Here is a 17,743-nt window from a genome sequence, read left to right on the forward strand (position 1 = left end):
GCAGAACGTTTCTATGTCGTAACTCGGAAGAAGCTGAAGACATTCTCTGTGGACCCTGAATCCAAATGCCTGAATGAAGAACATCAGTCGCAACCAGGATCAAGACCGCCACAAGCCACAACTATGAAACAGGACCAGCCATACCATGCAGGAGGCCAGATCACGCTTGCCAGATGAAGGCAGGGGGTCTCCCAGGAGGACTGCCCACGCCTAGCAGGCACATTACCACACGCCTGTGAGCATCTGTCCTCCCTCACCTCTGTGGGTTCCTCCACATGTAACAAGTGCACTTCCTTCGGCCATGCTCACACTGTGCACGGTCGATTATAATCCACCCGTACTGCAAGAGTGTCCTGAGACATGGGGAGCAGCTTCCGAAGTTCGACTGCTATGATGCTGCGCTCAAACAATGTGTGGCCCATTACCGAATCCAAGACTGGGAATGTGCGAGTCCGCCTCACCGCTGCTTTCTGAGAGAGAGGGGAACGGAGGAACTGACCTGTTTTACCTGAAGCCTTAGAGAAGATTTAGGTAGAAGCAGGTCCCAGGCCCAGCTCACCCCGTGCTGCTGCATCGCTCTTGCTCCCGTCTTCTCATTGCTTTCCCCCTGTTTTCAGTGCCTTATCCTTGCTTTTCTCTTGTTCTCGCAGTTTTTGCTTTGCTTTCCCCCCATTTTTGTGTGCATTCTCCTTGCTTTTCCCCTGTATTCTGTGCCTTCTCCTTGCTTTTCTGTTGTTCTCGCTGTGTTCTCTTTGCTTTTATCTAGTTTTTGTGTGCATTCTCCTTGCTTTTCCCCTGTTTTTGTGTGCATTCTCCTTGCTTTTCCCCTGTTTTTGTGTGCATTCTCCTTGCTTTTCCCTAGTTTTTGTGTGCATTCTCCTTGCTTTTCCCGTTTTTGTGTCCATTCGCCTTGCTTTTCCCCTGTTTTTGTGTGCATTCTCCTTGCTTTTCCCTAGTTTTTGTGTGCATTCTCCTTGCTTTTCCCCAGTTTTTGTGTGCATTCTCCTTGCTTTTCCCTAGTTTTTGTGTGCATTCTCCTTGCTTTTCCCTAGTTTTTGTGTGCATTCTCCTTGCTTTTCCCCTGTTTTTGTGTGCATTCTCCTTGCTTTTCCCCTGTTTTTGTGTGCATTCTCCTTGCTTTTCCCTAGTTTTTGTGTGCATTCTCCTTGCTTTTCCCCTGTTTTTGTGTGCATTCTCCTTGCTTTTCCCTAGTTTTTGTGTGCATTCTCCTTGCTTTTCCCCTGTTTTTGTGTGCATTCGCCTTGCTTTTCCCCTGTTTTTGTGTGCATTCTCCTTGCTTTTCCCTAGTTTTTGTGTGCATTCTCCTTGCTTTTCCCCTGTTTTTGTGTGCATTCTCCTTGCTTTTCCCCTGTTTTTGTGTGCATTCTCCTTGCTTTTCCCTAGTTTTTGTGTGCATTCTCCTTGCTTTTCCCCTGTTTTTGTGTGCATTCTCCTTGCTTTTCCCCAGTTTTTGTGTGCATTCTCCTTACTTTTCCCCTGTTTTTGTGTGCATTCTCCTTGCTTTTCCCTAGTTTTTGTGTGCATTCTCCTTGCTTTTCCCCTGTTTTTGTGTGCATTCGCCTTGCTTTTCCCCTGTTTTTGTGTGCATTCTCCTTGCTTTTCCCTAGTTTTTGTGTGCATTCTCCTTGCTTTTCCCCTGTTTTTGTGTGCATTCTCCTTGCTTTTCCCCTGTTTTTGTGTGCATTCTCCTTGCTTTTCCCTAGTTTTTGTGTGCATTCTCCTTGCTTTTCCCCTGTTTTTGTGTGCATTCTCCTTGCTTTTCCCTAGTTTTTGTGTGCATTCTCCTTGCTTTTCCCCTGTTTTTGTGTGCATTCGCCTTGCTTTTCCCCTGTTTTTGTGTGCATTCTCCTTCCTTTTCCCTAGTTTTTGTGTGCATTCTCCTTGCTTTTCCCCTGTTTTTGTGTGCATTCTCCTTGCTTTTCCCCTGTTTTTGTGTGCATTCTCCTTGCTTTTCCCTAGTTTTTGTGTGCATTCTCCTTGCTTTTCCCCTGTTTTTGTGTGCATTCTCCTTGCTTTTCCCCAGTTTTTGTGTGCATTCTCCTTACTTTTCCCCTGTTTTTGTGTGCATTCTCCTTGCTTTTCCCTAGTTTTTGTGTGCATTCTCCTTGCTTTTCCCCTGTTTTTGTGTGCATTCTCCTTGCTTTTCCCCTGTTTTTGTGTGCATTCTCCTTGCTTTTCCCTAGTTTTTGTGTGCATTCTCCTTGCTTTTCCCCTGTTTTTGTGTGCATTCTCCTTGCTTTTCCCCTGTTTTTGTGTGCATTCGCCTTGCTTTTCGCTAGTTTTCACTGCTCTCTTGTTGCTTTTGCCCCGTATTTTGAGCGGCCTCCCGCACAAATCCGGACCATCACTTCACTTCCAGAACTCTGAAGGGCCCTGAAGACCTGGCTGTTCAATGAGCCTCGCACCTGGATACCCTGTGGGGTGATTAGCTGGACTTTGCAAATCCTGATTGATTGAAGTAGACTTTGTGCTCTTTAGAGGAACAACTGATCTATTTTTACTATTCGGGGTTTTACAGATCTCATGGTTTAAAGGTGGGCCGGCCATAACTTTTACTCCTAGTGTCCCCAGTTGCTAGTGTGCTGACTGGGTGGGTCCAGGGACACCCCTGGTCCTCTTCTTGAGAGATCTTCAGCACCCATGTGTTACCCTGGGTATTGGCCAGTTCCCTGCACCAGAAGGCCCCTCAGGAAGATCTGACTCCATATGGAACCTGGAGCCCCACACGACACAGGACCTGGCTTAGAGTTCAGCAGATGGAAGGAAGGGCAGTCCGGGTGGCGGAGGACTTTACGTCCGCCACCAAGATTTACTCTACCCCTCAATATCACTGCCAGCCCTGCGCTGAATGCCTGGATTTGTATGAACTGTTGTCACAGCCGCCCATACAAAGTCATTTAAAAGTTTGGTTTGCGTCTGTCGCTTATACCAAAGTTTTTCAATTATTTCCTTTTCAAAAACAAATTCCAAAGTGGGATTTTGTCATTGGCAAAATTAAAACTAATGATCTGACGGCATGATAGTTTTCTCCCACGGCGCGAGGGTCATTTTAATGTTCTTATTTTTCACTGTCCCTCACAGCCAGGATATTTTTGGCCTTGACGGGCAGTAAATAAACTTAAAATAAAAAACACGAGACCATCAACTCTAAATAGGGGCAACATTTGGAAGGTTTGCCTCCAGTGCCCTTACTCCCTCTGGCCACCGGAAGAAGATGTATGTACCCGGAGTACATGTTACTGTTTTAGCGTAAGCCTGGCAGTCATCTGACTCTAAATCAGGCAGGCAGGCAGACTTTTTGGAGGACAGGGTGCTGGTTGCAACTGAGTACTGTGTCCGACAATCTCTAAATCAGACCCCTAAGTCCTGAACCGTGCGAGGTGTCTGCTACGCACAACAATGCAGTTTGGGCTCCTGATTAAATGTACTTTGTCTTTGGAAACCAGTCCCTTTGGGCGGTGTAAAAGCATAGGTTTATCATTGGTGCGAATTCTATTTCATCAGTGGCATAGCTTTGGGGTGGTGTTACACCCCCCCCCCCAATAACTGTATTTTCTGAAGAATAGTTGGGTGCAGGTGCTTTCAGTCGGGTATGTTGAGGTGTCTGTCCGATTTCACCTGGGATTTTTGCAAGCACACAGACACAAATCCACACACACTCATCTCTGTTTGGAAAATGCTCAAAATGTTGGTTATTTTACAACGTTTTGCGCGTCTCTCACTTAGTGCCCTAACCAGCCCGCATTCATCTCCCTTCCCACTGCCCCTTAAGCCCCTCTCATGCGCCCACCCTCCTTGTCCTATGATGTATTTTAACATTATGTGCCAGCCTGATTGTTGGGAAATCACCCCCCAATCTTACTCACCAGGCTACGCCCCTGCATTTCACTTTTGGGGAGAGGCAGAGCTCAGACACTTTTAGCAGCATCTCAGGTACTGGACACAAACCCACTGAGCTGCCGCGCCCTTGCACCGGGGGCTGCCGTGAATCTGGGGGATGGACACAAACCCACTGAGCTGCCCCGTCCCTGCACCCGGGGCTGCCACTGAGCTGCCGCGTCCTTGCACCCGGGGCTGCCACTGAGCTGCTGCGTCCTTGCACCCGGGGCTGCCACTGAGCTGCCCGTCCTTGCACCCGGGGCTGCGGTGAAACTGGGGGATGGACACAAACCCACTGAGCTGCCCCGTCCTTGCACCCGGAGCTGCCGCTTCCTTGCCCCCGGGGCTGCGGTGAATCTGGGGGATGGACACAAACCCACCGAGCTGCCCCGTCCTTGCACCCGGGGCTGCGTTGAATCTGGGGGATGGACACAAACCCACTGAGCTGCCGCGTCCTTGCACCCGGGGCTGCGGTGAATCTGGGGGATGGACACAAACCCACCGAGCTGCCGCGTCCTTGCACCCGGGGCTGCGGTGAATCTGGGGGATGGACACAAACCCACCGAGCTGCCCCGTCCTTGCACCCGGGGCTGCGGTGAGGGATGGACACAAACCCACTGAGCTGCCCCGTCCTTGCACCCGGGGCTGCGGTGACTCTGGGGGATGGACACAAACCCACTGAGCTGCCCAATCCTTGCACCCGGGGCTGCGGTGAGGGATGGACACAAAGCCACTGAGCTGCCGCGTCCTTGCACCCGGGGCTGCGGTGAGGGATGGACACAAACCCACTGAGCTGCCGCGTCCTTGCACCCGGGGCTGCGGTGAATCTGGGGGATGGACACAAACCCACTGAGCTGCCCCGTCCTTGCACCCGGGGCTGCCACCGAGCTGCCCCGTCCTTGCACCCGGGGCTGCCGTGAGGGATGGACACAAACCCACTGAGCTGCCCGTCCTTGCACCCGGGGCTGCGGTGAATCTGGGGGATGGACACAAACCCACCGAGCTGCCCCGTCCTTGCACCCGGGGCTGTGGTGAATCTGGAGGATGGACACAAACCCACTGAGCTGCCCGTCCTTGCACCCGGGGCTGCGGTGAATCTGGGGGATGGACACAAACCCACCGAGCTGCCGTGTCCTTGCACCCGGGGCTGCCGTGAATCTGGGGGATGGACCCACTGAGCTGCCCCGTCCTTGCACCCGGGGCTGCCGTGAATCTGGGGGATGGACACAAACCCACCGAGCTGCCGCGTCCTTGCACCTGGGGCTGCCACCGAGCTGCCCCGTCCTTGCACCCGGGGCTGCCGTGAGGGATGGACACAAACCCACCGAGCTGCCGCGTCCTTGCACCCGGGGCTGCGGTGAATCTGGGGGATGGACACAAACCAACTGAGCTGCCGCGTCCTTGCACCCGGGGCTGCGGTGAATCTGGGGGATGGACACAAACCCACTGAGCTGCCCCGACCTTGAACCCGGGGCTGCGGTGAGGGATGGACACAAACCCACTGAGCTGCCCCGTCCTTGCACCCGGGGCTGGGATGGACACAAACCCACCGAGCTGCCCCGTCCTTGCACCCGGGGCTGCCGTGAATCTGGGGGATGGACACAAACCCACTGAGCTGCCCCGTCCTTGCACCCGGGGCTGGGATGGACACAAACCCACTGAGCTGCCGCGTCCTTGCACCCGGGGCTGCCGTGAATCTGGGGGATGGACACAAACCCACTGAGCTGCCCGTCCTTGCACCCGGGGCTGCGGTGAATCTGGGGGATGGACACAAACCCACCGAGCTGCCCCGTCCTTTCACCCGTGGCTGCGGTGAATCTGGGGAATGGACACAAACCCACTGAGCTGCCCGTCCTTGCACCCAGGGCCAGGGCTGCGGTGAATCTGGGGGATGGACACAAACCCACTGAGCTGCCGCGTCCTTGCACCTGGGGCTGCGGTGAATCTGGGGAATGGACACAAACCCACTGAGCTGCCCGTCCTTGCACCCGGGGCTGCCACTGAGCTGCCGCGTCCTTGCACCCAGGGCTGCCGCGTCCTTGCACCCGGGGCTGCAGTGAATCTGGGGGATGAACACAAACCCACTGAGCTGCCCCGACCTTGCACTGAGGGCTGCGGTGAATCTGGGGGATGGACACAAACCCACTGAGCTGCCCCGTCCTTGCACCCAGGGCTGCCGCGTCCTTGCACCCGGGGCTGCGGTGAATCTGGGGGATGAACACAAACCCACTGAGCTGCCCCGACCTTGCACTGAGGGCTGCGGTGAATCTGGGGGATGGACACAAACCCACTGAGCTGCCGCGTCCTTGCACCCGGGGCTGCGGTGAATCTGGGGGATGGACACAAACCCACTGAGCTGCCGCGTCCTCGCACTGAGGGCTGCCACTGAGCTGCCGCGTCCTCGCACTGAGGGCTGCCACTGAGCTGCCCCTCCTTGCACCCGGGGCTGGGATGGACACAAACCCACCGAGCTGCCCGTCCTTGCACCCGGGGCTGCGGTGAATCTGGGGGATGGACACAAACCCACTGAGCTGCCGCGTCCTTGCACCCGGGGCTGCGGTGAATCTGGGGGATGGACACAAACCCACTGAGCTGCCCGTCCTTGCACCCGGGGCTGCCACCGAGCTGCCGCGTCCTTGCACCCGGGGCTGCCACTGAGCTCCCCGTCCTTGCACCCGGGGCTGCGGTGAATCTGGGGGATGGACACAAACCCACTGAGCTGCCGCGTCCTTGCACCCGGGGCTGCGGTGAATCTGGGGGATGGACACAAACCCACTGAGCTGCCCGTCCTTGCACCCGGGGCTGCCACTGAGCTGCCCCGTCCTTGCACCCGGGGCTGCGGTGAATCTGGGGGATGGACACAAACCCACTGAGCTGCCGCGTCCTTGCACCCGGGGCTGCGGTGAATCTGGGGGATGGACACAAACCCACTGAGCTGCCCGTCCTTGCACCCGGGGCTGCGGTGAATCTGGGGGATGGACACAAACCCACTGAGCTGCCGCGTCCTTGCACCCGGGGCTGCCACCGAGCTGCCGCGTCCTTGCACCCGGGGCTGCGGTGAATCTGGGGGATGGACACAAACCCACTGAGCTGCCGCGTCCTTGCACCCGGGGCTGCAGTGAATCTGGGGGATGGACACAAACCCACTGAGCTGCCCGTCCTTGCACCCGGGGCTGCGGTGAATCTGGGGGATGGACACAAACCCACTGAGCTGCCGCGTCCTTGCACCCGGGGCTGCGGTGAATCTGGGGGATGGACACAAACCCACTGAGCTGCCGCGTCCTTGCACCCGGGGCTGCGGTGAATCTGGGGGATGGACACAAACCCACTGAGCTGCCGCGTCCTCGCACTGAGGGCTGCCACTGAGCTGCCGCGTCCTCGCACTGAGGGCTGCCACTGAGCTGCCCGTCCTTGCACCCGGGGCTGGGATGGACACAAACCCACCGAGCTGCCCGTCCTTGCACCCGGGGCTGCGGTGAATCTGGGGGATGGACACAAACCCACTGAGCTGCCGCGTCCTTGCACCCGGGGCTGCCACTGAGCTGCCCCGTCCTTGCACCCGGGGCTGCGGTGAATCTGGGGGATGGACACAAACCCACTGAGCTGCCGTGTCCTTGCACCCGGGGCTGCCACTGAGCTGCCCCGTCCTTGCACCCGGGGCTGCGGTGAATCTGGGGGATGGACACAAACCCACTGAGCTGCCGCGTCCTTGCACCCGGGGCTGCGGTGAATCTGGGGGATGGACACAAACCCACTGAGCTGCCGCGTCCTCGCACCCGGGGCTGCCACCGAGCTGCCGCGTCCTTGCACCCGGGGCTGCGGTGAATCTGGGGGATGGACACAAACCCACCGAGCTGCCCGTCCTTGCACCCGGGGCTGCGGTGAATCTGGGGGATGGACACAAACCCACTGAGCTGCCGCGTCCTTGCACCCGGGGCTGCGGTGAATCTGGGGGATGGACACAAACCCTCTGAGCTGCCGCGTCCTCGCACTGAGGGCTGCCACTGAGCTGCCGCGTCCTCGCACTGAGGGCTGCCACTGAGCTGCCCGTCCTTGCACCCGGGGCTGGGATGGACACAAACCCACCGAGCTGCCCGTCCTTGCACCCGGGGCTGCGGTGAATCTGGGGGATGGACACAAACCCACTGAGCTGCCGCGTCCTCGCACTGAGGGCTGCCACTGAGCTGCTGCATCCTCGCACTGAGGGCTGCCACTGAGCTGCCCGTCCTTGCACCCGGGGCTGGGATGGACACAAACCCACTGAGCTGCCCGTCCTTGCACCCGGGGCTGCGGTGAATCTGGGGGATGGACACAAACCCACGAGCTGCCGCGTCCTTGCACCCGGGGCTGCCACTGAGCTGCCCCGTCCTTGCACCCGGGGCTGCGGTGAATCTGGGGGATGGACACAAACCCACTGAGCTGCCGCGTCCTCGCACTGAGGGCTGCCACTGAGCTGCCGCGTCCTCGCACTGAGGGCTGCCACTGAGCTGCCCGTCCTTGCACCCGGGGCTGGGATGGACACAAACCCACCGAGCTGCCCGTCCTTGCACCCGGGGCTGCGGTGAATCTGGGGGATGGACACAAACCCACTGAGCTGCCGCGTCCTCGCACTGAGGGCTGCCACTGAGCTGCCACGTCCTTGCACCCGGGGCTGCCAACGAGCTGCCGCGTCCTTGCACCCGGGGCTGCCACCGAGCTGCCCCGTCCTTGCACCCGGGGCTGGGATGGACACAAACCCACTGAGCTACCGCGTCCTCGCACTGAGGGCTGCCACTGAGCTGCCACGTCCTTACACCCGGGGCTGCCACCGAGCTGCCGCGTCCTTGCACTGAGGGCTGCCACTGAGCTGCCACGTCCTTACACCCGGGGCTGCCACTGAGCTGCCGCGTCCTTGCACCCGGGGCTGCCGTGAATCTGGGGGATGGACACAAACCCACCGAGCTGCCGCGTCCTTGCACCCGGGGCTGCGGTGAGGGATGGACACAAACCCACTGAGCTGCCCGTCCTTGCGCCGGGGGCTGCCGTGAATCTGGGGGATGGACACAAACCCACTGAGCTGCCACGTCCTTGCACCCGGGGCTGCGGTGAATCTGGGGGATGGACACAAACCCACTGAGCTGCCGCGTCCTCGCACTGAGGGCTGCCACTGAGCTGCCCCGTCCTTGCACCCGGGGCTGCCACTGAGCTGCCCCTTCCTTGCACCCGGGGCTGCGGTGAGGGATGGACACAAACCCACTGAGCTGCCCCGTCCTTGCACTGAGGGCTGCCACTGAGCTGCCCCGTCCTTGCACCCGGGGCTGCCCGTCCTTGCACCCGGGGCTGGGATGGACACAAACCCACTGAGCTGCCCGTCCTTGCACCCGGGGCTGCCGTGAGGGATGGACACAAACCCACTGAGCTGCCCGTCCTTGCACCCGGGGCTGCGGTGAATCTGGGGGATGGACACAAACCCACTGAGCTGCCACGTCCTTGCACCCGGGGCTGCCACTGAGCTCCCCGTCCTTGCACCCAGGGCTGCCGCGTCCTTGCACCCGAGGCTGCCGTGAATCTGGGGGATGGACCCACTGAGCTGCCCCGTCCTCGCACTGAGGGCTGCCACTGAGCTGCCGCGTCCTTGCACCCGGGGCTGCCACTGAGCTGCCCGTCCTTGCACCCGGGGCTGCGGTGAATCTGGGGGATGGACACAAACCCACTGAGCTGCCCCGTCCTTGCACCCGAGGCTGCCGTGAATCTGGGGGATGGACCCACTGAGCTGCCCCGTCCTCGCACTGAGGGCTGCCACTGAGCTGCCGCGTCCTCGCACTGAGGGCTGCCACTGAGCTGCCACGTCCTTACACCCGGGGCTCGGATGGACACAAACCCACTGAGCTGCCCCGTCCTCGCACTGAGGGCTGCCACTGAGCTGCCGTGTCCTTGCACCCGGGGCTGCCACTGAGCTGCCCGTCCTTGCACCCGGGGCTGCGGTGAATCTGGAGGATGGACACAAACCCACCGAGCTGCCCGTCCTTACACCCGGGGCTGGGATGGACACAAACCCACTGAGCTGCCCCGTCCTCGCACTGAGGGCTGCCACTGAGCTGCCCCGTCCTTGCACCCGGGGCTGCCACTGAGCTGCCCCTTCCTTGCACCCGGGGCTGCGGTGAGGGATGGACACAAACCCACTGAGCTGCCCCGTCCTTGCACTGAGGGCTGCCACTGAGCTGCCCCGTCCTTGCACCCAGGGCTGCCACTGAGCTCCCCGTCCTTGCACCCAGGGCTGCCACTGAGCTCCCCGTCCTTGCACCCAGGGCTGCGGTGAATGGACACAAACCCACTGAGCTGCCGCGTCCTCGCACTGAGGGCTGCCACTGAGCTGCCCGTCCTTGCACCCGGGGCTGCGGTGAATCTGGGGCGCACCCAGCTGGTACCCCCAGGCACATCTGTCGCGTGAGTCATTGTCTGATGTGCGCTGCGGAGGTCCGATGGTCTTCAAGCCGCCCCGGGGGGAGGGAGTTCAGCTTCAGGGTTGGAACCAACAGGAGAGGATGGTAACAAAATCTTGGGACACGACAAAGGCAACTTCATCAAGTCACTTTTTTTTTCTTTTTTTTCTTTGGACACTTAAAAAAATGGTCCGATTCCTGGAAATAAAGGAACCAGGAAAGTAGAATGACTCAGACCTTTGCGCGCGCGGTCACTTGTTATAAAACATCTGCAGCCCTGAAGGCCCCCCCACCCCCCACCTCTGGCAAGACATAACCCTGCATCCTGCAAGGCGCAGCTGCTGCAGACCCACAGCCGGGCCTCGTGGCTCATATCACGATGTTTGGTGCACGTGGCCCGAGAGGGAGGGCACTGGGGACATCACAGTCCAGGCCTCAGGTGGAAACACCCTCCCCAGCCTGCAAATGCACACGAGGTCGCAGTAAAACGGGAAGTAGATTATTTGGAGACCCAGAAACTTTCTGAACTTTGCAGCCTTCTCATCTGTCGACCAAGAGACAGCTTCAGGGGCCGCCATGGACAAGGAGATGTTTCCAACAGCTGGTGCCCCCGTCCCTGCCCAGATGCCCTCTCAGAGTTGGCTACCTGCCACTTCTACTGGCCTTTCACTGGCACAATCGTGGCATGGGAGTGACTCTGCCCCAGCTGCCCCGGCCTTGCGGAAGCGTGGGCTTGTCGCAGGCGCCCCCTTTCGCCCGTAGACTAGGCTGCAACCAGAGTGTGCATTAAGAAAAGTCCCTTCGGTGGGAGCGCCTTGGGGCGGCAGGGGTGGGAGGTTTGCTAGGTTAGTTCACTTGGGTTACATTTTCTGTCCCTAGAGTGGGGCTGGGGGCTCCTTTGACGTCTTAGGCCCCCCTGCAGTGGAGAAGAACAGTGGCTTCTCTTTCTCAGCCCCAGTTACTAAAGGCGGCCATTGTGGCAGGCCTTAGCGGGACACCCGGGCTCTGCGGCCTCTTGTCATATTTTCCTTAAAGAGGGAGAAAAGCCCAGAAAAGAAGCGAAAACAAGCCACTTTCAGACTACCAGGAACAAAATCTGAATGTCACAGAGGGGGTTCGGGCTCAGGAATGGGGCTTGTGGCAGTGAGAAAACCTCCAACAAAAGGTCTGTTTATAAACAGGCGGGACAGGCCGGACCGCCATGCCTGGCGTGCGTGAGGCTCATGGGCAGGGTTGGGGTGGGAGCACAATGGAGGCCGCCCAGAGTCCGCCTCAACTTCTAATTCAACTACATAACACTCTGGAAAGATCTCAGAACAATGAGGGTTCAATCAATCAATCAGTTTTTGTAAAGCGTGGCTACTCACCTGGAGGGTCTCAAGGCGCTGGTGGGAGGAGGGGGCCTCATCCGAAGAGCCACATCTTGACGTTCTTCCTGAAGATGGTGAGCGATGAGCTTTGTCTGAGGTGCAGGGGGAGGTTCAATCCCTTCAGATCTGAGAAATCTACTACAGCGAGAAGGTAAAGGCCCTGCTGGAGACGTGCTGCACAGTCATTCCCTCCTGGGCCCAATGAGGCCTGTGAGTGAGGGCTTGAGGTCAACCCAGGGATACAGTTCTTGTACCATCTACTCCTGCACTGAATAAGTCCTACTAGTGAATGCCCTCTACAGACCCTCCTGAGGCCAGTAATGTGTCTTAGAACAAAGAAACGACTCTTAGCGAGGGACTGACGGCCCCTGAAGGCCCCCACTCCTGTACTGTTCTCCGCCGCACTGAAGGCGCAGAGGCCGACACAGAAGCAGATGTGTTGGTGCTGCACAAGATCCAGCACTCATTCCCTGCCCCTCATTCTCCCTCCTTCGGCCCTCTCCGAGGGCTGGGAGCGAGTATGCGCCCTTCACTCAGGTCGGCATCGCAGGGTGAGGGGGACTTACATTACCACTCGTGGAAGCTCGCTCTACAGGAGGTGACGTCTGTACCTTGGCAAAACATAAAACCTAGGGACGCAAACTGCAGGGGCTAAGAAAAATAAATAGAACAAATACATTGAAAGGGAAAGAACGGGAACCGCAAGTACTGGAATAAGGCTTCAGCCCCGCGTGAAGGAACAAGGAATCCGAGGATGGTTTAAAGGTAATGCAACCACAAGGAGGTCTTCCACCAAGCACCTGCTGCTACCACCATCTTATTCAGACCTTAATTTGTATAAACTACATGTTTTTGGAGCCCTTGCCGTAGTCTGCCTAGTCATGATCCTACCTTGTCTCTTCCATCCACCACCGTACACTTCCTGTCTCTTTATTTCGCTATTGCAGCTTCTTATTCAACCAATTATTTGTATAGCGCAACTTCTCACCCGTGGGGGTCTCAAGGTGCTGGTGAGGGGGCGCTGATCAGTCGAACAGCCAGGTCTTGAGGTCTGGGGCTGCGTTCTGTATTCTCTGGACTCTTGTTCCATGTGTCAGGCAGTCATAAGTGTCAGTGTTGACAATTAAATACCAGCGCCAAGCACCGGAAACCACTGGATCAAGTTAAGCACCGTCTTGACTATGGAAGACGCGTCACAGAGTTTGAATGGTGTAGCGCGTCTTCCTTTGACTTGGTTCAGAGGGACCAGACAGAGGCTGGAGCCCATGAGCAACACCTAGACTTTATACTTCAGTTGATTTTGCCGGCGTAGAGTTGTGCTCCTGGGGCCGGAGAGCTGCAGGTTGAGAGTTGTCTCATTCTCCACAAGTTAGGATCTCATGTTTAGATCTCAACATCCATTGGTCAATCACACAGAGGAAGTGGTAAAGCCCGAAGAGTCTACGGGCTGAATTTAGATCTCGGTGGACAAGATACTCCGTCCGAACGGTGACGGATAGCCCATCCGCTGAAATATAAATCACATTATGTCCTACGGCATTTATAGTTTGGCGGGTGAGATACTCCGTCCGAACGGTGACGGATAGCCCATCCGCTGAAATATAAATCACATTATGTCCTACGGCATTTATAGTTTGGCGGGTGAGATACTCCGTCACAACGGCGACAGATATCCCGTCCGCTGAAATATAAATCTTATTATAAACTATGGCATTTATATTTCGGTCGGATGGGATATTCGGCACCATTGTGACGGTGTAACTCGTCCGTCAGGATCTAAATTAGGCCCTAAATCCTTTGGGCTTTTCAGACTAAAGGTGATCTATGGGTCGTAGCAGGTCGATCGAAGGACTCGAGGTCCAGAATCGGGATAGAGTTTGAAGAGTGATAAGATGGTCGAACTGGTAGAAACACCTGAATTGGGGGTGAAAGAAGCTGAAATGAACAAGTGCAGAGCGATCATGCTACAACCGCCATATAGGGCGAAGGAGATGCTCCCTCGGATGTCAAGTTACTTTAGTCTTGGAAGTAGAGCGGCTTACAGCTCAGCAGCAATAGCGCAGCCACTTATCTCTGATGGGTACCACCATGGATTCCATGCCTCTGCCTGGGAACAATCTTATTCGATCATCTCAAAGGAGGTTGTTTTCTTCTATTAAGTTGGAGATCTGAGGGAAGGCAACTCTTTTTAATCAGTTTTCCAAAAAACTGGCTTTTGGAGATGGCCTGCAGGCGGTTGGACCTGCTGATTCGAGGTTCTTTTTCTCTTTGAGTGGCCTAATGTAACAATAGTGAGTTTTTGAGGCTGGTTCTTGCTGGGAAGGCAGTATCTGCGGGCAGTAGGATGTCACTGAAGGTCTACCTAAGGCACGGATCAGATGGGGACACAACTGGACCATTCGCCTTGACCAGTTAAGTTTGGACTGTCTGCCTGTGCCATTTATGTTGTTAGAGCCTGGTTCCAGAAGGCTGCTTGTTTGGTGAGAGGTGCTCTACAAGTTCTTCTGTTCGTAAGTGTGCTTGGCCTTCCTTGCACTCTGTGGAAGGTGACATTTGGTCCAGCTTGCGTGTGGATATTAGGCAAAGCCCAGCTGGTGTGGTGAGTGAAGGTGGCACCAAGGTAGGACTTCAGCAGCACTGAGATGGTGGTAATGAGTGCCGGGTGACGCATTCTGTGTAGGCCATCGATCCACGGCGGATAGATGAACCCAAGGCAGGGCCTTCCTTGGCTACCAGTAAAGTACCTTGGCGTGCATTACACCCCTTCGCTCCTGGCCTAGGGGCTCCTCCAGTGTGATGGAGCCCTTGGCCCACAATGGCCCCCTAAAATGATATGAAAGTAAGACAGAAAGCTTACCAGGGACCATCCCACAGATGCTCTATTGCCCCAGACTCCATGATGCAGTGTCTGGGAATAATAAATTAAAAAAGACCTAGGGGAAGTCAGAGGAAAGCCAGGGTCCTCTGAGCTGCAAGAACCGCACCACGATTGTCCACTAAAGGTCACCCGAGATACCTCCTGGATTGCCCCTCTAAAGGTCACCCGAGATACCTCCTGGATTGCCCCTCTAAAGGTCACCCGAGATACCTCCTGGATTGCCCCTCTCGGGGTCACCCGAGATACCGCCAGCAAGCACCACTGTCAGTCTGTCTTCAGGAACCCAGGCATGCCACAGGCACTTGGTATCAGTGTGTGCCAGGGCACGTCTCCTACCACTCGTCTAAGGGGGCCTGGGTGGATGGAATGAAGACTTGCACCCTAGGAAGCTGGAGTGTGTGGACATGGAAGGAATGTGCTCAGATGTGTTTGGTGGGATTCTAGCTCCTTTCTCTCACATGTATGTGCCTGGTCATAGAATCCTGGGCTGTGAAACATCACAGAGCAGACTGGCAGTAACCAGATCCCTGCATCACACCAGAGCCAGGAGCTGAGAGAACAGAGGCTGCAAGCTGGGGCAATCCTGGCACTCTCCACCGAGCCCACGTGTCCTGCCAGGAGTGAAACAAAGTGCATTGTGTGTGTGTGTGTGTGTGTGTGTGAGTATATACATACCCACACATTCTCAAAGCGATGCAAACATTTTAAGCAGGCTGTGAATTATTACTACGGTCAGGTGCTTTCAGGGCGGTATGGCAGCAGGCACTTTACTAAAGTCTGTGGACGGAGTAGAGATCTTCGGAGCGTGTCAATCACTTCTGTTCTCTTCTTTTCACATCACTTTATTCTACAGCCTCTCAGGTAGACACTTACGCCCCTTTCATTCTCATACATTTCTGAAATGCTCCATCTGCATACCTCATACCTCATCTCTGTCCTCTGCAGCAAACTCTGTCCGTGCTGTCCGCATGCATTTCCTTGCATCATCTTTGCTTCACCACAGACCCACACACTACACACCCGCTCCCCTGGAGGCACCGCACTTTCCTCAGCAGTCACCCTGCCAATATTTCAATAGCTGTGCGCCTCCTTCACACACTTTTACATAGAATCACAATTAAAAGTGGTTCGCTCGGCCATTGCTCGTTGCGAGCCGCAGAGGAGACAAGGAATGGATGGGCGTGTGTTCTGAACCCCTTTATCACCTACGGATGGGCAACATCACAGGTGTCACTGGCTCCAGCCAGAACTCCACAGCGCTATAAACACCGGCCCACAACCTGAACTTACGCAGACCCCTAGAAGCCATTCATTTCACAGTGTGAGCTATGCACAAAGAATATGTTGCATGAAAAAACTACAGAAACCCAACATCCTGGAATAAAACAAATACTCTAAAGGAATGCAAGAGTAAGTAAAACATAAAATATAAATACGAGCAACATAGCTGTTTCCAGGTAGAGAGGACAGTGTGTGTTCTCCCAGCTGTCACCTGTGGTGGTGCACAAGGTCGATGAGGGGCAGAACAGTTAATGATGGGGCCTCAGATGCCCCGCCCCCCCATATGACACCACAAAATGTGTCATATAACAGAAGCACACAGGCTAGGTAATCTCTCTCTACCTCACCCATGCTCCCTGTAGAAGGGCGCATTCACTCTGCCACAAGCACGCACTCTCCAGGCAGGGACATTCTCCCTCCTACCTTGATCCATGCACCATCCACACAGGTCCATCTGCTGTTTACCATCGCCGACTGCATCACACAGCCAGGTCCCTCTCCTCTTTACTCAAGTTCACTTGTGCTCCACACAAGTACAGTCACTCTCTGCCACATCTCATGCACCCAGGCCACTCCCTTCCCTGCCCTAGCCCATGCAGACCACAGAGTCTAGCAACAGTCCATCCCCTGACCCATCCATCACACTCACCCCAGCCAAAGCTCCACACACCCAGGTTCATTCATTCTCTGTCCTAGAGCAGGCGCCCTCCACACAGGTCCAGTCACTCTACTCCAGCACATGAACCCTCCACACAGGTCCAGCCACTCTACTCCAGCCCATGCACCCTCCACACAGGTCCAGTCACTCTACTCCAGCCCATGCACCCTCCACACAGGTCCAGTCACTCTACTCCAGCCCATGCACCCTCCACACAGGTCCAGTCACTCTACTCCAGCCCATGCACCCTCCACACAGGTGCAGCCACTCTACTCCAGCCCATGCACCCTCCACACAGGTCCAGCCACTCTACTCCAGCCCATGCACCCTCCGCACAGGTCCAGCCACTCTACTCAAGCCCATGCACCCTCCACACAGGTGCAGCCACTCTACTTCAACCCATGCACCCTCCACACAGGTCCAGTCACACTACTCCAGCACATGAACCCTCCACACAGGTCCAGCCACTCTACTCCAGCCCATCCGCCCTCCACACAGGTCCAGTCACTCTACTCCAGCCCATGCACCCTCCACACAGGTCCAGTCACACTACTCCAGCACATGAACCCTCCACACAGGTCCAGCCACTCTATTCCAGCCTATCCGCCCTCCACACAGGTCCAGTCACTCTACTCCAGCACATAAACAATCCACCCCATGCACCCTCCACACAGGTCCAGTCACTCTCCATCCTAGCCCATGCACACAGAGTCTAGCAATACACCAGGCCCTGTACACTCGATCACCTCTCACCCCAGCCAAAGCTCCACACACCCAGGTGGATTCATTGTCCATCCTAGAGCAGGCGCCCTCCACACAGGTCCAGTCACTCTACTCCAGCACATAAACACTCCACCCCATGCACCCTCCACACAGGTCCAGCCACTCTACTCCAGCCCATGCACCCTCCACACAGGTCCAGTCACTCTACTCCAGCCCATGCACCCTCCACACAGGTCCAGTCACTCTCCATCCTTGCCCAGGCACCCTCCACACAGGTCCAGTCACTCTCCATCCTAGTCCATGCACAGTACACAGAGTCAAGCAATACACCAGGCCCTGTACACTCCATCACCTCTCACCCCAGCCAAGGCTCCACACACCCAGGTTCATTCATTCTCTGTCCTAGAGCAGGCGCCGCCACACAGGTCCAGTCACACTACTCCAGCACATAAACACTCCACCCCATGCACCCTCCACACAGGTCCAGCCACTCTACTCCAGCCCATGCACC

General features: G+C 56.5%; 1 protein-coding gene across 15 annotated transcripts in view; it reads right to left on the bottom strand.

The window, feature by feature from the left end:
• Positions 1-17,743, bottom strand: part of DGKZ (diacylglycerol kinase zeta) — a 731,702-nt gene that overhangs the window by 144,243 nt on the left and 569,716 nt on the right. The gene's annotated exons all lie outside the window — the stretch shown is intronic.

Source organism: Pleurodeles waltl, chromosome 3_1 (genome assembly GCF_031143425.1).
Source record: "Pleurodeles waltl isolate 20211129_DDA chromosome 3_1, aPleWal1.hap1.20221129, whole genome shotgun sequence".
Lineage (NCBI taxonomy): Eukaryota > Metazoa > Chordata > Amphibia > Caudata > Salamandridae > Pleurodeles > Pleurodeles waltl.